The sequence below is a fragment of the Drosophila gunungcola genome, unplaced genomic scaffold (genome assembly GCF_025200985.1).
Source record: "Drosophila gunungcola strain Sukarami unplaced genomic scaffold, Dgunungcola_SK_2 000001F, whole genome shotgun sequence".
NCBI classification, from domain to species: domain Eukaryota; kingdom Metazoa; phylum Arthropoda; class Insecta; order Diptera; family Drosophilidae; genus Drosophila; species Drosophila gunungcola.
The window spans coordinates 10,448,590-10,466,247 of NW_026453197.1; the positions used below are offsets into that span (position 1 = coordinate 10,448,590).

The window sequence follows — 17,658 nt, forward strand, 5'->3', positions numbered from 1 at the left end:
GGTTCAAAGGCTTTAAAAATTTAGAAAATGTAATAAAATTACATATTTATAAATTATATTGGGATAACACTCAACCCTTCAAAAGTAAAATGTTAAATGTGAATATCAATGGCTTTTGTAATTTTTAATCAATGTTAGCATTTTGTTATTAAAAAATTACAGAACTATAAATTAAGAGCATTTTCTATCTCTAAGAACATAATTTCACGAGTGTACGATTTTGCCATCGCTTCCCTGGAAACTGTTTAGCGTTTTTAAAGTGCTCTCCTGGCACAGAACTTGTCAGAGATCTTTTGACCATAAATCCAAACGCAGTCGAGCGGGAGGAACACAATTTAAAAATTGTCTAAGTCGAAGGCAGTGCAATGTGTGTGCTTTTTAGCGAAGGAAAGGTAGTTGCCCACAACTCCAGGCCAGCCATAAAAGGTCACACACAGCATTCTGGCCAAACACTTGTGAACCCGTTTAGCCTTGGCCCGTTTTGGGCGTCTGGGGCTGGTAATTGCCCCAAGATTTATTTGCACGCCCTCGCTGCTCGCTCCTCGGAACTCTGGATGCTGGATGCTGGATTCTGGATTTTTTGGACTTAGACTCTGGCAAAAAGCATTCTTCCTCACCACCGGTCTCTGTCCTCTGCTTAGCCCGTGTGGCCACAGATAACTGGCTCTTCGGGCCAAAACTCGAGCGTGACTAGGCTCTTTTCCTTTCCATTGGACAAAAAGATTCTCACGAGCCGGGCCCCCTCAAATTGGTTGACAAACTAGCCGGCTCTGCTCATATATGCCAGCCTATTTGCATATATCTGCTGCGCATACCATGCCATACCTTCTATCCTCCCTTTCGGCCTAAGTAATTGCTTTTGTGGCACGTCTTTAATATGTTTATTGGCCATGGGAGAGTCGAGGGAACGTGCAGCACCTCGGGGGAACTTTTGGACTCGATAGGTAGTGGGTATTAAGTGGTAGCCAAATCAGTTTGCGTTTGTCCGCCTGCCACCGAGTTCCTCCTGCCATTTACATCCTCTGCAACTCCATAAGTCGTGGCGAATTAGCTCCGGCATTGACTTTGGCATCTCCGATTGTGAGAGAATGCCCAGGGAGGTGCTGGTTATGAATAGATTCCTTGCTTTTCGGATTATTGGAATATTCTAGCCGAGATTGCCGTATAAATCGAGGACTTATTGAGTGATTTAAATGGCAAAGTGCTTAGCTTAATTTTGTATAGGTAATTAAGCTTAGTCTTTGTCAATTGGCTTCGTTGTTTTTCCCATGAATAAGGGCAAAGTTGATTTAAAGTGCCTTTTCAATTACATATATTTATTAATGCGCTGTAAATAAGTTCTTTAGGAACATAAAAATAATAAACAAGAATTTGTGTCATCATAAATTTCCCTTCTTATCTCTGAATTGATTTTCAAACTTCAACTGCTCGCATTTCGAAATAATTTTAGCGGTTTCTTCTGACAGAGCCCGCTTAATGAACTCGAAAACACATTTCAGCATAAGACCAAGCGTTGCACAAAAAAGTTGCGTATAAATAAACAGGCACATCCTCTTTCGAGTGGCTGAGCTCTCAAATAGGGAGCAACATTGAGCGCACCCCTTTGGCAAAACTTCATTAAAGTCGGCAAAAGATGCCTGCAAAAATTATGAATTCAGTTGATTTATAAGTAGAGCAAATGGGAAAAAAGAGGGAACGCAAGTGACAATCGGCGACAATTTCTTATTCTCAAGGAGTCGGGAGAACTCAAGCTGCGGCTCAAAGTGATGAGCAATTGTGCAGAAAAACTTTACATGGCCGCTGTAGGGGGGTTTGACTGTGGGACAGACATTGACATGAACTGCCAGCTAATCGACGGCAAAATAAAAAACAAAAACGTGAGCCCGAGTTGGGAGCCACTTCGGAGATGCTCCGACAAGGCGACCCATTTGTTGTTTTCACTTGTGCACCATTTCACAGACACTTCACTTGCCATTCCAATGGTATACAGGGGGGTTCAACAAAGTTCAGGGGAGTAGAGTGCAGCGGGGGCGATGAAATCGGGGTACAGGGGCACGACACATGGGATAGGGGCTTACGTTAAGTATACCCTTATACAACTAGGGATCATCTTGAAAACAACTCAAACATAAAATGTATTAAAAATACATTAAGATTTGACAATAGATCTTCATAAGGTACATTAGGAAAACACTTTATAATTTCATTTACAAGTGTGTAGTTATGTTTTATTTCAAAAACTGTCTTTAAATCAAAGGCCTTTAAATATTACTGAATCGAAAACTCGTTCAGGAACACCTTAAGTACCTATTTAAAATTAATGAGCGCCACATACAAAAATTATAGCTTATGCATTTACATAAGCTAATAACAAATCACTGACTGCTAGTTAAGGGCTAGTAAAAACTCATTAAAAACCACCATTAAGTAAACATTAACCTGGTTTAATTTATGCTCGTTCACGAAAAGGGTATCAAAGATTTAGCATAAGTTTTCTTTTAGCTTTTCGTTTTGTAAGGACTTAAATTTTCTTTAGTTTTGCTGTCGCACCGCCTCCAAAGAACATTAAACGTGCATGTAAGGCAATAACTACTATTACGACTAAGACAGCGTCTAAGACTGCGACTATAGATGGTAGTTTTTGTCTCCGTCTAGTTTAGCTTTTTGTCTGTAGCTTCCTGCAAGTTTTTTCTTCTCTCATTCGAGGTGAAGCTGGAGAGCTAAGCTGAAGATGAAGATGAAGCTGAAGCCAAAGCTGGAACTGCCGCTAACGATGTATTTATGCCAAACGACAAACTGTGGGAACAAATAGAAATTTAGCAAAATGCCAGACACTGAAAGACAGTGAAAAAGGGGATAGAAGATGAGAAGATAGAGCACAGAAAATCATCCAATTGTTGTTTGCTAAATACAACATTTCTACGGTCTCCTTATCTGAATTGAAAATATATTATTTGACATATTTTTATTCGCCATAAAGGCGTACGCACAAACTTAAAAACAGCTGAACTGCAACTTTGCGGAAGAATTTCTGCTGTCATTAATGTCAAAAATGTCAAACTGACAATATTGCAAAACTATCGATATAACAATATTTTATATACTTTTTCACCCACTTCTTCCCATCTTGCTTGACATTTGGATTGCATACCAAGTCCCTTGGACCTAAAAACTTTTGAATGCAACTTCTTTTTGCCAAACGGTTTTATTGAAGGCACATTTCTCACTGTCATTTGTTTGTAGACGTTGTTTTCTTCTACGAGAAAAAAATAAATGTATATAAAATCCAGTACACAAATCGCTCGTCACGTTTTTCGCGCGCATCTTCATCATCGTCTTCCGCTCTCCAGCATTTCAAATCCAGCTTTATTTTGTATATCATTCCTTTTCGGTTAACCATTTTTCCTCGTATTATTTGTCTGTCAATTGCAGCGACAGTAAGCCCAAACGGAACAACGCAAGTGCTCGAATGTGCAATGCCCTTGCCATGCGATTTAATAATGACATTCGGATGCAAAAGAAAAATGCCGTAAAAGGGAAATGCAGAAGCGCGAGTATGGAAAATAGCTATCGGTAAGAAACTGCATATTCATTACGCACAGTAATATGGGCCATTTTGAGGCATTACTTACATTAAAGATGTCCCTGGCATTATTAACAGCCAATGGCGTCTTTAATTGAAGGAGTATTGATATTCAAAATACAATTGTAGGATTATTATATTAGTTAGTGGCCAGCTATTTGTACAAAAGCAGCCAATAAAGTAATAAAAAGTTTGTTTTGACGATGGCAAATACTAGTTGCTCAAAGTCTGCGTTTTTCAACCCTTTTCACCCCGTTTAAAGCCACAAAAATCGAATTTAAGCCAAGTGTATAACAACAAACACGATTTTCGCCTTGCGAAAAGGTCAAATTCCCCCGATTACCTCTGAAGCATTAAACTGGCAAATGCAAACACCGAAAAACGCTTTTTATTTTACGAGTCTACAGCTTCTCTAGAGCTCCTCCCCATTTCCCCTCCCAACTCCCCAGATTGGCCTCTAGGAAGCCTTTTCCTGTTTTTGCTGGTCATAATAGTAAAAGCAAATTGCGGCAATTGCATTCATCATTAGGCGCCACTTTTTGGCGCTGGGTGTACGGGTACGGGCATAGACAAAAGGTGCTGTTAACCCAGAAGACTCCCCCTCATAAATGATGTTTTTATGAACGAGCTCACATTCTTGCAATTTACGCCGAGTGTCGGGTTGAGTCGGTGATTTGTTGCAGTTATCAGCATTTTTCATTTTCAAAAGCTCTCGCGGTCTGTTAACAGAGTCACATCATCAACAAGGCAGCACTCGGAATGGAGTACACTGAGATTAAATCAATATAGTAAATCTTTTATTATTGTATTATAATTTAATTAATTTTAATTATTTTTGATACTACAATATAACGTTGAAAACTTATTACACTAAAAAGAACATATAGTTAACCATGGCAAACATTCTAAAAAATTGTTCCTGTAAACAAGTTATTTGTGAACATACATATTTTTAACCACAGCACCCATTCTAAAAAACTACTTAAAAAATAAAAAAATTGTGCGAATATACAATTATTAAAGTACATTTTATTTCTCTCTGTGTTGTATAGGGTCTGCCACGCCCCCATTGAGCTGCCTCCCACGCACTGAGTGTGTGTGTGTGCGAGTGGGTGCCATAAGTCAGATTTATGTGTGCAAAATAGTTGCTTGGATGTGTTTCCCGAGGTTTCGGCTTGTCCCCATGCACTTTACCCTTCTCTAAGGCGGTGGGCGTTGGGGGCGTGGCAGAGCCTAGTTTTACTGTTGTGTTGCTGCTGGCGCTGATGTGTAATATGATTTGTGGGCTTTGTTTAAAAGTTTTACTCCAAGGCGTTGTTTGTTTTATGTCTCTGGTTTAACGTGGCCAGCGTTTGACATTCCCTCGAATCAAAAAAGAATAATGGCTAACTAAGCTTCAGGAATGCATCAAGTACCTAAGCATCTAATGGGAATTGGTGAAAAACGTGTACGGCACAGATTCTATTACACTGATAAGCAAAAATATTATAGAGATGTGTGTAATCTTATACCCGGGAATGTGGAAAAAGGGTAAAACCGTTTAAAAACGAAGAACACTTGTGCTCGTATTTACAAAAAATATCAAATTAAATACAGATAGAGAATGAAAATTGCTGATCTTATAAAAAAATACTCATCAATTAATAAATTTAATAAGGAGCCTTTTTTAAGCTTAATACATTTTTAAAATTTTAATCACAAGCTGTTATTAACATGAACATTTTTTGAAATTTGTGAATTTGAGCAACATTTAAATCATATTTGTCTAATTTTATTTTGTAACTTTTAATTTGGGATTATAAACGTAGAAGCCATATATTTTCAAATCAAATCTGGGCCATCTACATTCCCCTGTTGATCCGAAGATCTCTTTAAAAATATAACAAATTAGTATCTTAAAGAATAACCTGCAGCCATTTGATTTAAAACGAACTGTTAAAACATTACGCCAAATTACTAAAATTACATCAAAGAAAAAGTCTATCCGATAAAATCTTTCAGAGTACAGCATTATAAAGAAGAAAACCTGGAGATCGTAGCCATTAAATAAAAGATATTTCAAACCGACTCCAAGAAGAATCGAGAAGATTGCAGAAGCGGGGAAAAATATTTCACAAAAAGTGCATAAATCACAATTTATTCGCTGGTATTAAAGATATCAGATAAGATGCTTACCCGCCAAGGGAAATAATCCAATCCAAATTACGGGCTCTCCACAAAAGGAAGATGGATACAAAAAGCACAACAAAAATATATGAAAGCACTTTCGAATTTTATTTATCTCTTGATTTCAACTCGCTGCTTTGTGGCATTCAAATGCATTTCACTTGCGGGCGCTCAAAATAAACACTTCATTATTAGAAACACATGCAACGCATTTTTAGCAGGGGGCAAATCACCAAAGGGTTGGACTTATTTCTGTTCCTATTATTTTTGTTGGTTGTTTTGCTGGCCGCGCCTTGAGGGCGAATATTTAAAAATATACAATATTTTTCCTTCTCTATTTTTTCACATCACTGCACTTTAGCATTCTGCTGTTGTTTTTATGTCGATTTTTGCACACGCAACGGAAATGCTGGGGAAAAGATGCAAATGTACGGTAACGGGATTTCGAAATGAAAAGGAAAACGCACTGAGCTCCCAAAATAGCTTTAAAGGCAGCAAAAAAAGTGGGGAATCTTTAATGTAAGCAAAAGGCGCATCCGCACCGAGAAAAATATACGTAAAGCACAAAAAATATTATTCGGAAGCAACCATACAAAACAGATTTTATTTTAACTTTATTCATAATTATTTATAAAATGTATTATTTTTTTTTCATAAAAACTTGCATTTTGTTAAAATTAAAAACCAAAACCGGGATAATCTTTTTTAATTTAATTTAAGATTTATTTTAAAATATTAGTTTAAATTTATTCAAAGGATTTAATTGCATTTTGTCAATTTTATCAATTGTTTAAATACCATTTTTTAGAAGTAAACCTTTAATGTTTATTTGTGTTAGTTTAAATACTTTTCTTTCAATTTGGACTTGTTTGCTATTATTTGTTTCCGTGATTCAAAATTTATGCAACGTTCCTCCTTTTTTCCACATCTATTTTTTTTTTACTTTATTTTTCATCAGCACGCTTTTCTTTTTTTAAACTGCATCCACTTTTTACGCGCTCTCCCGCCAAATGAAAATGGCTTTTCCGACCGTTTTTATCCGCCTTTTCGAAGCTTCCCGTTCGCGTGTTCAAATCGAACTGAAAAACAGAGAAATAAAATAAGCCCACGATCAACGGCGATGCTGATCCGTAGTGTTACTTGCCTGTATCTTCTGCCCCGAAAGAGAGCGTCTGGTTCGTTATTCTTGTTTTCCACTGCACGTGCTGCCAACGTGATGAGCTGGAAAGAGACAAACAGACAAAGAGAGAAAGAGATGGCAGGCGATCGTCAAAGAGAAAGAGAGAGTTCATTTCTGGTGCCTAAAAAAAGCCGGCAAAATGAACCCCAGTTGAATTTTGTTTATGTTTTGAATGAACAACCGGCTTTGGCATACACTTAAGAAAATTTTACTCGAAATATTTAAAGAAAACTTTGATGTATAACGTTTAAGTCAATTTTTAAATGATGAGTCTAAACTTAAAACTTTTAAAGGATGAAGACAGATACAAATTATGCAAAATTATTATTCCAATCGGTACACAGTAAGGGATTACACAGTTGATCTACTGTAAAACCCAAGCTAAAAAGGTAATACACAAATTTGTTAACAAATCTAAATAGTATGTATCAACAAGTTTTATTTGGAAATTACACTAAAACACTTAAAGCCACATTTAATATATATATTTATTAAAGATTCTTTAAAAATGTATTTTTTAAAATCAAAACTAACATGAATCGATTACACTTTTTTCTGATAATGTATTTGAACTCATACTCTCAGCGAACATGCTGTGTTCAGACGTCAAAATATAAATAAATTTTTGCCTTATTTTGTGAGCAATATTTTGATCCTATTAACCAAACTGATATTTGCTCATCTGTATGTTCTCACGCTGAAGTCATAAGACCGGACTTGGTACCGTTATGTTATCGTAAGCAACCTTGAAACATTTGCGCTAAATATTATGCGGTCAGCTGTTGGTCATTAGCCACATGATGGGGCGAAAATGGCGCTATTAAAAAACGCTTGAGTAAAAAGTTGTCAACTCAAAATGTGCAAGTGAAGATGACAGGGAAGGCGACAAATGCAGAAAGAGACAACCGATCGGCAAGTGCACTAAAATGCACTAATGGGAAAAGGAAAATACAAATATCAAAACTGACCCACAGACAACGAATGTCAGGCAGCCAGGCAACCAGTTTTCCAGTTGAAAATGTGTGACAATTATGAAAGGCGATCGACGGCGAGATATTGATGTCGGTTAACAACAAAAGCGGGGATACAAAGATATATATAAAGCCGATGAGACAAAGCCACCGACAGACAGAAAGCTCTTAGATAATCATCTCTTTGAAAGCGCTGACAAAACAAGCGCAAAAAATGGTTAAATAAAATAATGTCGGCGAGGGGGGATGGAATGAAAACAAATAAATAAGAATTCTTTTCAAGCGTAACGGAAGTCGTTGAGAGCTAAATGGTCAACGGGCCAGTGGGCAATGATTAAGAACGAACCAGCAAGCTGCTACCTGATGCTAAAGCCGGCTAAGTTGTGCGGCTTATAACTGAAATTCGGGAAGCACTGCCATACGCTTTTTCCAGGGGGCTTTGAATGGGTTCAATGTCTATTTTTGGAAGCGTTAACATGTTATTAACATGGGAAAAGAAGGCTTAGTGTGGGTAGCACCACCGACTTGAACAAATTATTTAGCATTGAGTGCTACTTTAAATTTAAATTTTAACAAACAAGAACTTAATCGGATTAAATTCAAGAAGCCTTTAAAGTGAGTCTTTAAAGTGTCAATATTAAGGTGTTAAGTTATTTAATTGCAATTGAATTGTTCCTTTATTTTATGCAGATTCAAATGAAAATGTATATATTTTTCTAAAAATTTTATGAAGTTTAGGACTTAAAAAAAAAATATTTCTTATTTTTATTAAGTTTTAGATTCCCTACTCTGGTCCTGGTTTAAAATTTCCATGAATACAAATATATAAAAATAACACACCTAATATAAAAACTGGAAGTAGCATATATTATCAAAGTACGGCGTTCTGGTTTCGTTTCTCATTTCGACTAATTTTCTATTAATATTAAACATATACGAGATCCGCGCCTCTATCCAAATAATTAGACATATTTATGTGTTCATAAATATCTCAGATATGATTCGTATTTTCTCAAATTTCTTGGCTGCGTTGAAATATGTTTCTTTCAATCCAGTTTTGTCTTGGTTCAAATCAGAGCTTCGGCAGCTTTTAATTAAAACGCGATAAAAGTGAAAAAATTCGTTGCGGTTTGTCTAAATGAGCACCCAAAAAAAAGGCATTCAAAAGGCAGAAGAAAGAAACCACGATGAGGAATAAGTATGAGAGTGTGGATGGAGAAAAATCTACGATTTCTTATCCCGCATTTGGTGCGCACTTATTTATGTAAATCTTGTCGTCGTCGGCGTCGTCATCGTAAAATCGTCGTCCCAGTGGGCAAACAACTAAAATGCATTTGTGGAGCAAACGGAGTCCGCCCAAAAAAATATAAAAAAAATAAGAAAAAGCTATCGAAGCCAATCCAATTCGAATCCGATCCAAGCCAATCCGATTCCGATGGCCACTCGAGACGTTGGAGGCAAAGCCTATTGAATAATTTTCGATTTGATTTTCGTTACAAACGCTGTTTGAATACACTCTTTTCGCCCCTCCTGCCACTTCCATTCATGGCTTAATCACTTGGTTACTTGATTTTCCACTTTATGACGGATTATGTGCAAATGTTTGCCAAAGTCTCTAAAAGGAAGCGAAAAGGTATTGAATTACTGTGAAATTTTTAGTTGGAATTTGTGAGAAATGGTCTGCAAAATGTATTGTTGGAAGCCTAGGTCATTAATCATTTGCTTGAAGTTTGAGATGGATTTGTAAATGTAATATGGAGTGTTTTTTTTTAATTTAATATTTGCCTTGTGTTATACCTTCAAAATTCAACCAGACGTAACATTTTTAATCTGCCCTTTAATTCTTTCGCTTACTCAGCTCAAATTTCGTAACCAGTGGAATGTATTTAATTTTTTAAACGCTGCACGTTTTTCATTGAAATAATCAAAAGATATTGACTTTAAAATGAGGATGAGCCTTGTGGCCCTGTTTAAAAACCTGTACTAAAACAAGTCAACAAAAATAAGGAGAAGCTCAATCATAAAAAAAAACTCGTAAACTCACCAAACACAGCACGTGATAAACGCACTTAACAGGTTAAAACCCATTTAGCAAATGATGAATTAGCGCACGGAAAGGAAAAAGGGAAATTGTTGAATTTCTGTCAGCAACTTTGATCACATGATTCTTCACTATATCTATGTTTGCCAGCATAAACTAAAGTTAGCGTGAGAACTTAACAGAGGGGTTAACCACAAAAATTGCAAGTCAAAAATTTACTAACGTTAAATATAAAGAACATAAAAATAATTCAGATACTAACCATCAGCAACACTGCAACATGTAAAAACCAGCAACAGCAAGCATAACAGGAGCAACATCAACCGACACAGCAGCAACATCAGCAGAGACAGCAGCAACTTAAATGACCGCAGCAACAATGCCACGCTTTTCAAAGTGCTCCCAAGTTTCCCCCCCTGTAACACCGCCTCTAAACCAAAACCAAAACCATTCCAAAATTTTGTTTGAGAGCCGTTTAGAATCGCGGTTATGAGAAGTATCGAAATGCGGAGAGGAGTCCAAGTCGGGGGGACGGTTAATAAACTTCTGGCAGGGCCACAAACTTGGTCTAAAGCCCTGGCGAGAAAGTTGAGAAGCGCAGAGAAATTAGTTGGAAAGACGTGCGTAAGGTGTGTTGCGGACAGTTCCGCTTCAAGCCCGAAAACCAAAAAGAGGGGATCCAATGCGGTTCGGTCCCGGGATTCATGTCAGTCAGTCAGCTAGCCCGTCTTTGGCCTTTACAAAGAGAAAAAACATGTTCCTATTCGTTGTAGGAATCTAAGCAATATTTTATAAAGCAATACTTGTAAATTGGAATTACTAATCTGATTTAAATTGTGGTTTTCTGTAATTAAGATTCTGATAAAAAATAACTAAGAAATTAGTATGTAGCTTACAATAATTGAGATGTTTAAATTCTAATTGATCGGCATTTTTTTTAAATTGATTTAAACATAAATATTTTTTGTGGAAAGCATGAATATTTGATGAACAAATTTAGAACATTTATTGCAGTGCCTTCTCCGTTCGTCATTCATTAAAACTGACGCGTCTGCTTTCAAACTTAAAAGTTTTTGACAAAACGGCAAAAAAAAAAAAAATACGGAAGAGAAAAAAATATGAAAATGCTTTTGCCTGCATTTTGGCCACGAGTCCGATAAAGTGTCAGCTGCAAAAGTTTGGCCAACATAGAAGCATGAGGGCAAAAACAACTGCCAAAATTAAAAGGGTATTTAAACGGGGGATATAAGAGGAGAAAAGGAGACCAAAATTCTGGGTATCCTTCGTTTGTGCTAGACAAATGGCTGGAGAGTCGAAGGAGGTCAACCTGCTCGCCTTGATTGGACCAAATTTTTCACAACTAGGTGAAAATATTAGCAAGTCCCAACCCTTTAAAAATTTACAATTTCTGTTCACGCTTAACCTTTTTTCCGCTTTCTCTTCCGAACCCTTTAGCTAAATTATAAAAATGTGCAACCATTTAAAAAGTTTTAAAGGCGGCCTCATCCAAAACACAAAATCAAAAACGAACGGCAACCGGTGGTCATTTGGCAAAGGTCAACGACAAGCATACACAATAAACATAAAACTCAAAAGCACTTTATCCAGAGCGAAAGCTAAAATGTTTTCCAACAGCCTCCAGTTGGAAGACTATTATTGATTTTTAGTCATAGAACAGCACGGTGCGGAAAAAATTGGTTAACATGTATTAAAATAAACTTAAATTTTTGCCGACTGCTTGTTGGCATGTCTATTTTAATTATTAACAAATTGCGCGTTGATTAAAAACATCATTAATTAAATATGTATCGGGGCATATGCCAGTTTGCAGACACTTTTTCATTCCTCCGCCTATTCTGTGTTTGACACGAAATTATCGCCGTTTTTCATTTGTCATTAAAAACGAATTTCAACACTCAACAGTTTCAAGGTTTTGCGGTGCGCAGAAAGTTTATTGGAATCTTGAACTGTTTAAATAAAAATTTTTAGTTACATACAAAGTTGAGATTTATAAAATTACTAGGTGTGACTTTGAGAAGATTCGTACAGATACAATTTATAAAACTTTGAAACAACAATATTTTAATGTAAAGCGTATTAAAAACTCGGCTTTAAATTCCACTAATTTTCTTCATAGTTTTTTTTTTTTTAAAGCTTCTGCCTGTCAACGCTGCGACGACAATTAAGTAGTTTAAATTGATTTATTTAACTAGAAATAAATAAGCCTAGCAACACATCGCTGTTGACCTCCTTCTTCTTCTCTTCGCTCTGGGCTTTGCTAATTAAATTTAATTTCCCATTGATTAAACGTATTTATTTCGATGTTTTCGGGTTTTCAGGTAGTTTTGACAGCCGTGCCAGGTACACTCTTCCGTCCGCTGACCAAAATGTTGAATTATTAATTGTATGATTGATGTTTAGCTCGACGTGTGGTCCACAAATCCCGATCCCCCCTCGAAATTCCGCGCTTCGTTTGTTTCGCATTAGCAGCAAGTGGCTGGCTTGAAGAACAACTCCGCGGGGAGCTAACTACTCGATGAGGAGCTTTTTTATTTGGCGGCCCATTTGGGCGTGAGAATCGTTTTTTTCTGCCCTCTTTCTCGACTTTTCTCGCTTCCTTAACAATTGTTTTCGTGAATGAAGTGGCTTGATTAGCTTCAGTTGCGCTGGGGTGTCAATATTAATGTAGTTTGTTGGTCCGCAGAGATGCAAGTAAATTTTTTGTACATTACCAGAAAATATGAAGGTACCAACATTTTTCATATGCATTTTAAAAATAACGTGCAAATGAAATGCTTGTCTGTACTTTATAAAGATGCAAATCACAAAAAATTATAACTTCGCTGTTTTTTAATTTTTTTTAATTCTCCAATAATGTTTAAATATTTCTAGTTGTATCCAAACCGAATGACTTATATACATTATCTCCCACAGGAACAATCGGAAAAATATATGAAAACAGTTTTTCAAATGATTTGAATAAGCTTCGATATATATTATTCGATATTTATTATTTAAGAATTACGGTCTTTATTTTAATAATGATTTCATATGGCTGCCAATCGAATAATTTATCGGAATATCATCACTTCCTTATAGGAATACAAATCTGAATAAAGTTGATTTATAAAGAATATTTCAATTTTGCAATGGCTGCAAGGGTATATAAATATCCTTCCTTTTTTATTTAACTTTCGTTACGGCAGTTAATAATGTCGTTGCCAGATAGGCTACTCTTGGCTGTTCACGGCATTGCCAGATGGTCAAAGACAGAACTTCTGAATTGCGATAGCTACGTTCTTATCACATATAGGTGGCGCTTATGTGAATAACAAAAACTCGATAGCGCCATCTGCTTTCAGTAATTATTTGACTCTTGAGGGCGCTACAAATGAAAGTGACTACTGTCAAAAGCTTGTTGCTGCGATAATATAAGAGCCACTGAGCCGCCCAATTTCAATAGAGAGAAATTTTAACGAAAGTGGGACATTTTCCGCAAACAACAAACGGCCGACGGCGACGAGAAATTCTAACGGCGCGGCATTGGGAACAGCAGCGGGCAACTGCTGGTCCTTATGCGGCCGTTTTTCCTACTTGGAAGGATAATGTTCTTTGGCTGCAAATATTTTTATACATTGTCCAATCTTTAAAATTTCATTAATTTGTTTATTAATTCATGCTGGTCTTACAGCTCATAATGGTTTTATCCACTCACTCCCGGGCCGAGAGCTGATGCTGATGTAAGGCTATTCTCCGACTGTGAACCCCTCCAAAATGAGATTGTTTAAAGATAATTTATATTAAGATTTAAAAATAAGCGCCCCATATACCTATCAGTTTAAAGGAACTAGTTCTTCGATATCAGATCTATCGAAATTGTCCCATCCACATCTCGCTCATGCCCACGCATATATCAGTTGCGCTCGGAAGCAGCAGCCGTCTCATAGAGTAATCACTAGCTGGACTCTTCTTTCGCATGCAGCTCTTACGGCAGTTACATCCTGTTGCTGGTCGCTCGCACATGTTCGAACAGCTGATATATTCACCGCACTGTTCAAACACCGGCGTCACGCCAGCGTCGAGCAATTTGCGTGCAGAGCAAATATCTATATAGTTTCATACTCTATGATGGCAGCAGCCGCTCGGCTTTTTCACCGCCACAGAAGTAGTGACGATCGCACCTTCAACATAAAAAATTTTGGTTGAAATAAGCATTCGACCAAATATATACACTTTTTAAATGTTTCCATTAATGGATCGGATGGTCACCATAGGCCAACATCATCGGATAAATCCTTAGCAAAGGAAAAACTTTCCACTTGCAAATGCTAAAATTGTATATATGCTATAATTGTATATAAATGCTGTAACACTGATAGCCGCTGGCAGTGTTGGCTAGCGCGATAGCCAGCTAAGTCTTTCTTTTAAACCCGCCATTTTGAAAATTACAATTTCTCACTTTTGGCTCAGGAAAAGTCTATATGGCAACGCTGGCGCTGGTGCTTGCACTTGCTAACTAATGAGGGTAACAGCACTGGATATTGCTGGAAACTTCCGTCCATTGTGATTAGTTTTAATATCAATTTGGTAAGATAAAAGTTGCCGACCAACTATTCTACACAAATTCTTGTACATACATTGATTACATTCCAGATCGCTAGGTGGCGGTCAGACTGGGAAACTCAAGAGTTCCCAATTCACACACTGAAGTAATTTGGCGCTAGTTTAAAGAACATAGGTATGTACCAACACTTATACCAGTGTGGAAAACTAAAACGCAATAAATGGGAATGAAACGAAATTTAAATTTAATTTCAGGCTGTAACGGTTTTTCGTATGATTAAAATTTGCAAAGTGTTTTTGTTGTTGTTACCCCTACAAATATTATCACTTATCAGATATTCAAATTTCCAAGCTAGCGAAGTTCACCAAATCAACTGCCCTCTGTTTTATGTTCCAAATAATTGTTTATTTTGAGGTATTGGTTATTCTTGATGCACTTGTCAGCCCTCGCAAAACAAATAAATTCGCGGATAAACAAACAAGCATATGGGTTGAATACATACGTACATTCGCAAATGCGGAAGACCTTTCATCTGAAAATTACGAAAGGCAACAACAAGCTCCTTTGTGGTCGACGCTGCAATTGCAAAAAAGTGCATGGCAAATACCCAAGCCATGGTCACAAAAAAAAAAAACAGACCTGACCCCCTCTTATCATAATGATAAGGGATGACGCTGCCTTTCGCCCCCGGTGTGACCCATTCTATGCCTACGGCAACGTTTTGCAACCCATCACAGATTTTCTCTTTTTTTTTGTGCGTAAAAAAAGAGCTGAAATTATTTTTATTTTTTTTGTGTTTGCATATGCACGTTAAACAAAGCCATTTAAGGCTGTACATAGCTATGATATATAGGTGGTATATAGGTGGCTTCAAGTTGGTAGTTGTTGTAGTTGTACATAGAGAGAGGGTGCCACCTATTTACCCGCACACGATTCCACACAGCGACAATAACAACAACAACAACAACAACGACAACAATGCACATTTGTTGTACATTAAAATCGCCGCCTATCTCCCTGTGTGAGTGTGTATCCTCAGTGTGTGTGTGTGTGTGTGTGTGTCGTGTAAGGTATATAATTAACGGCATTTCACATATGTGCAAATGTGCGTTCAACGATTCGCGTACATAGGCCATCCCCCTTGCATTCCTCACTTACCTCATTACATGCGAAGAATACATAAAGTAAATGTCAAAAGCGACACACAGATACTCGCGCACGCACACAGATGCACTGTGTCGCGATGTTGCCGATGCCCCTGTTGTTGTTTTTGCTGTTGCTGTTGCTGTTGGTGTTGCTGTTGGTGTTGCTGCTGATTGAGTTTGAGTTGATGATGAGTGCAAGTTGCGACCCCCGACCCCCCCTGTCCACCCATTCACATCCACCCACCCGACCATTCAATACAGCGGCCTACCTCAATATTAGCACACACACACATATACTCCAATACTTAGCGCGGCAGCACGGCGAAAAAATATGGTTCCTGTTGCATTAAAACTCGATAAATCGAAACATAGTAATTTACACATCCAACACTTTACTTTTAGGACTTTCGGAAAAAAAAACCATAAATATATATTGTATCAACAAAATTCTATATCGAGATTTTATTTAATGAGTTATATTTCTGTAACATTCCTAAAATGTATGGCTCAAGTTTAGTTGTACCAAATAAAACTTAAAAACTGTTCCTTTATCAATTGCCTATGTTTTTATTTAAGAAGAGTATGAGTTCTTTATTATAGAATAAAATTATGCCAACACGTAACATCCGGTATTTTTTAAAAACAGACTTAAAACCACCTTCTTCTGTTATGTAAAAATATTGGAAAAATACAAAAATTGAAATAAATGGTCTGGTCATTGAATATTTAAAAACCATTTATTTACTATTTACATTTTGTCTCCGTGTATGATTACGTGTGTCGGGGTTGTAGGGCCAACGCTGTCCGGTTCTTTTGTGACTTCGTGTGCATCTTGGCACAGTCTCTGACTCCAGTCTTCAGTCTGCTGACCCCAGCTCCCACCAACCCCACTGTTCTCCAGCTGTCTTGGCCATCGGACTTGCACAATAAGCACAAATTACGAGTACGCATTTCGCCAAACGCAGGGAGGGGGTTGCAAGTCCCTGTTACTTAGAAGTTTAGGGGTTGTCCATGGGGGTCAACGTCGTCGTTGTCGTTGTCGTTGGGTGTTGGGTGTTGGGTGTTTAGTCTTCTTGGGTGTCGTTTCTTATGGCAAAATTTATGTGCAATTTTAATTTATGCATTTGCCGTCACTTTCTGGACAGTGTGTGCTGAGTTTAACGAGGTTTAGGAAGAGTGCTGGGGCTGGCTGGGTGGATGGGATTGTGGGCAGTGTCAAAGGGCTCAGAGGGGGAATGTCCTGCGACTTGCACTTGAATGTGTAAATTTCGAGCATTTCTTTAGATTCGGATGTGTGATTGCACACACAGCAAGCTGGATTCTTGTGAAAATTAAGCTTACTCCCTTTCTTTTAATAAATAATTTACTTCACATTCTTGCACAGCGGTTTTTATCTTTAAGTAATTTATTTACTATACATGTTTGGTTAGGGAAAAAGATATATAAATAAAACCTACATCTATTTTCATTTAAATTCAGTAGGGCCTGATTAATCAGTATTTGACACTTGTAAAAAATATTTTTTGAGAAGCTGTCAAAAGATGAAATGTATCTGTTGCACCAATCAAATTAAAAATTAAATATCCGATTTCTGAAGTTAGGGAAGCTTTTCCACTTAATTGCTAATTTGCAAATCTCAACTCTTTTTCTTATTTTTTAATATAAGTTCCGACAATTTTGGGACAAGACCGACAAAAATACCATGTAATCGGTTTTTCCAGTCATATCCATTTTAATGCACTCCCACACCCACTTGCACTTGAGAAAACACGCACTCGAAGGCTTATGTAGTGCAACGCACTTTCTGGTACATAGAAAACTGTACCCGGCACATCCTAATTATATACAGGACGCCAGAAGAAGAATCTTATGTGTGCCTTATGGCTGGGCCAGTGGTGCGGTGAAAAACCAAATGAAAACGCACCACCCAACCACCCAAAAAGCACACACACACACTTGAGTGTGAAATGCAACGTCTAAGCATATGCAGTATATTTTCACAAAATGC

At 37.3% G+C, this 17,658-nt stretch overlaps 2 protein-coding genes across 3 annotated transcripts in view; one reads left to right on the forward strand and one right to left on the reverse strand.

Moving 5' to 3' along the window:
* Positions 1-6,814, reverse strand: part of LOC128262233 (neural-cadherin) — a 130,069-nt gene extending 123,255 nt beyond the window's left edge. The window contains exons 1-2 of one of the 2 annotated variants that reach the window (XM_052996362.1): positions 6,693-6,814; positions 5,759-6,158 (exon numbers count right to left, since the gene is read on the reverse strand). The gene's annotated coding sequence lies outside the window, so the exon portion shown is untranslated. Of the gene's footprint in view, positions 1-5,758; positions 6,244-6,692 lie in introns of those variants that run through there. The other variant, XM_052996364.1, reaches the window with a different exon arrangement.
* Positions 1-17,658, forward strand: part of LOC128262234 (AF4/FMR2 family member lilli) — a 139,006-nt gene that overhangs the window by 51,445 nt on the left and 69,903 nt on the right. Inside the window, 1 exon segment of the mRNA XM_052996376.1 lies at positions 3,433-3,573. The gene's annotated coding sequence lies outside the window, so the exon portion shown is untranslated.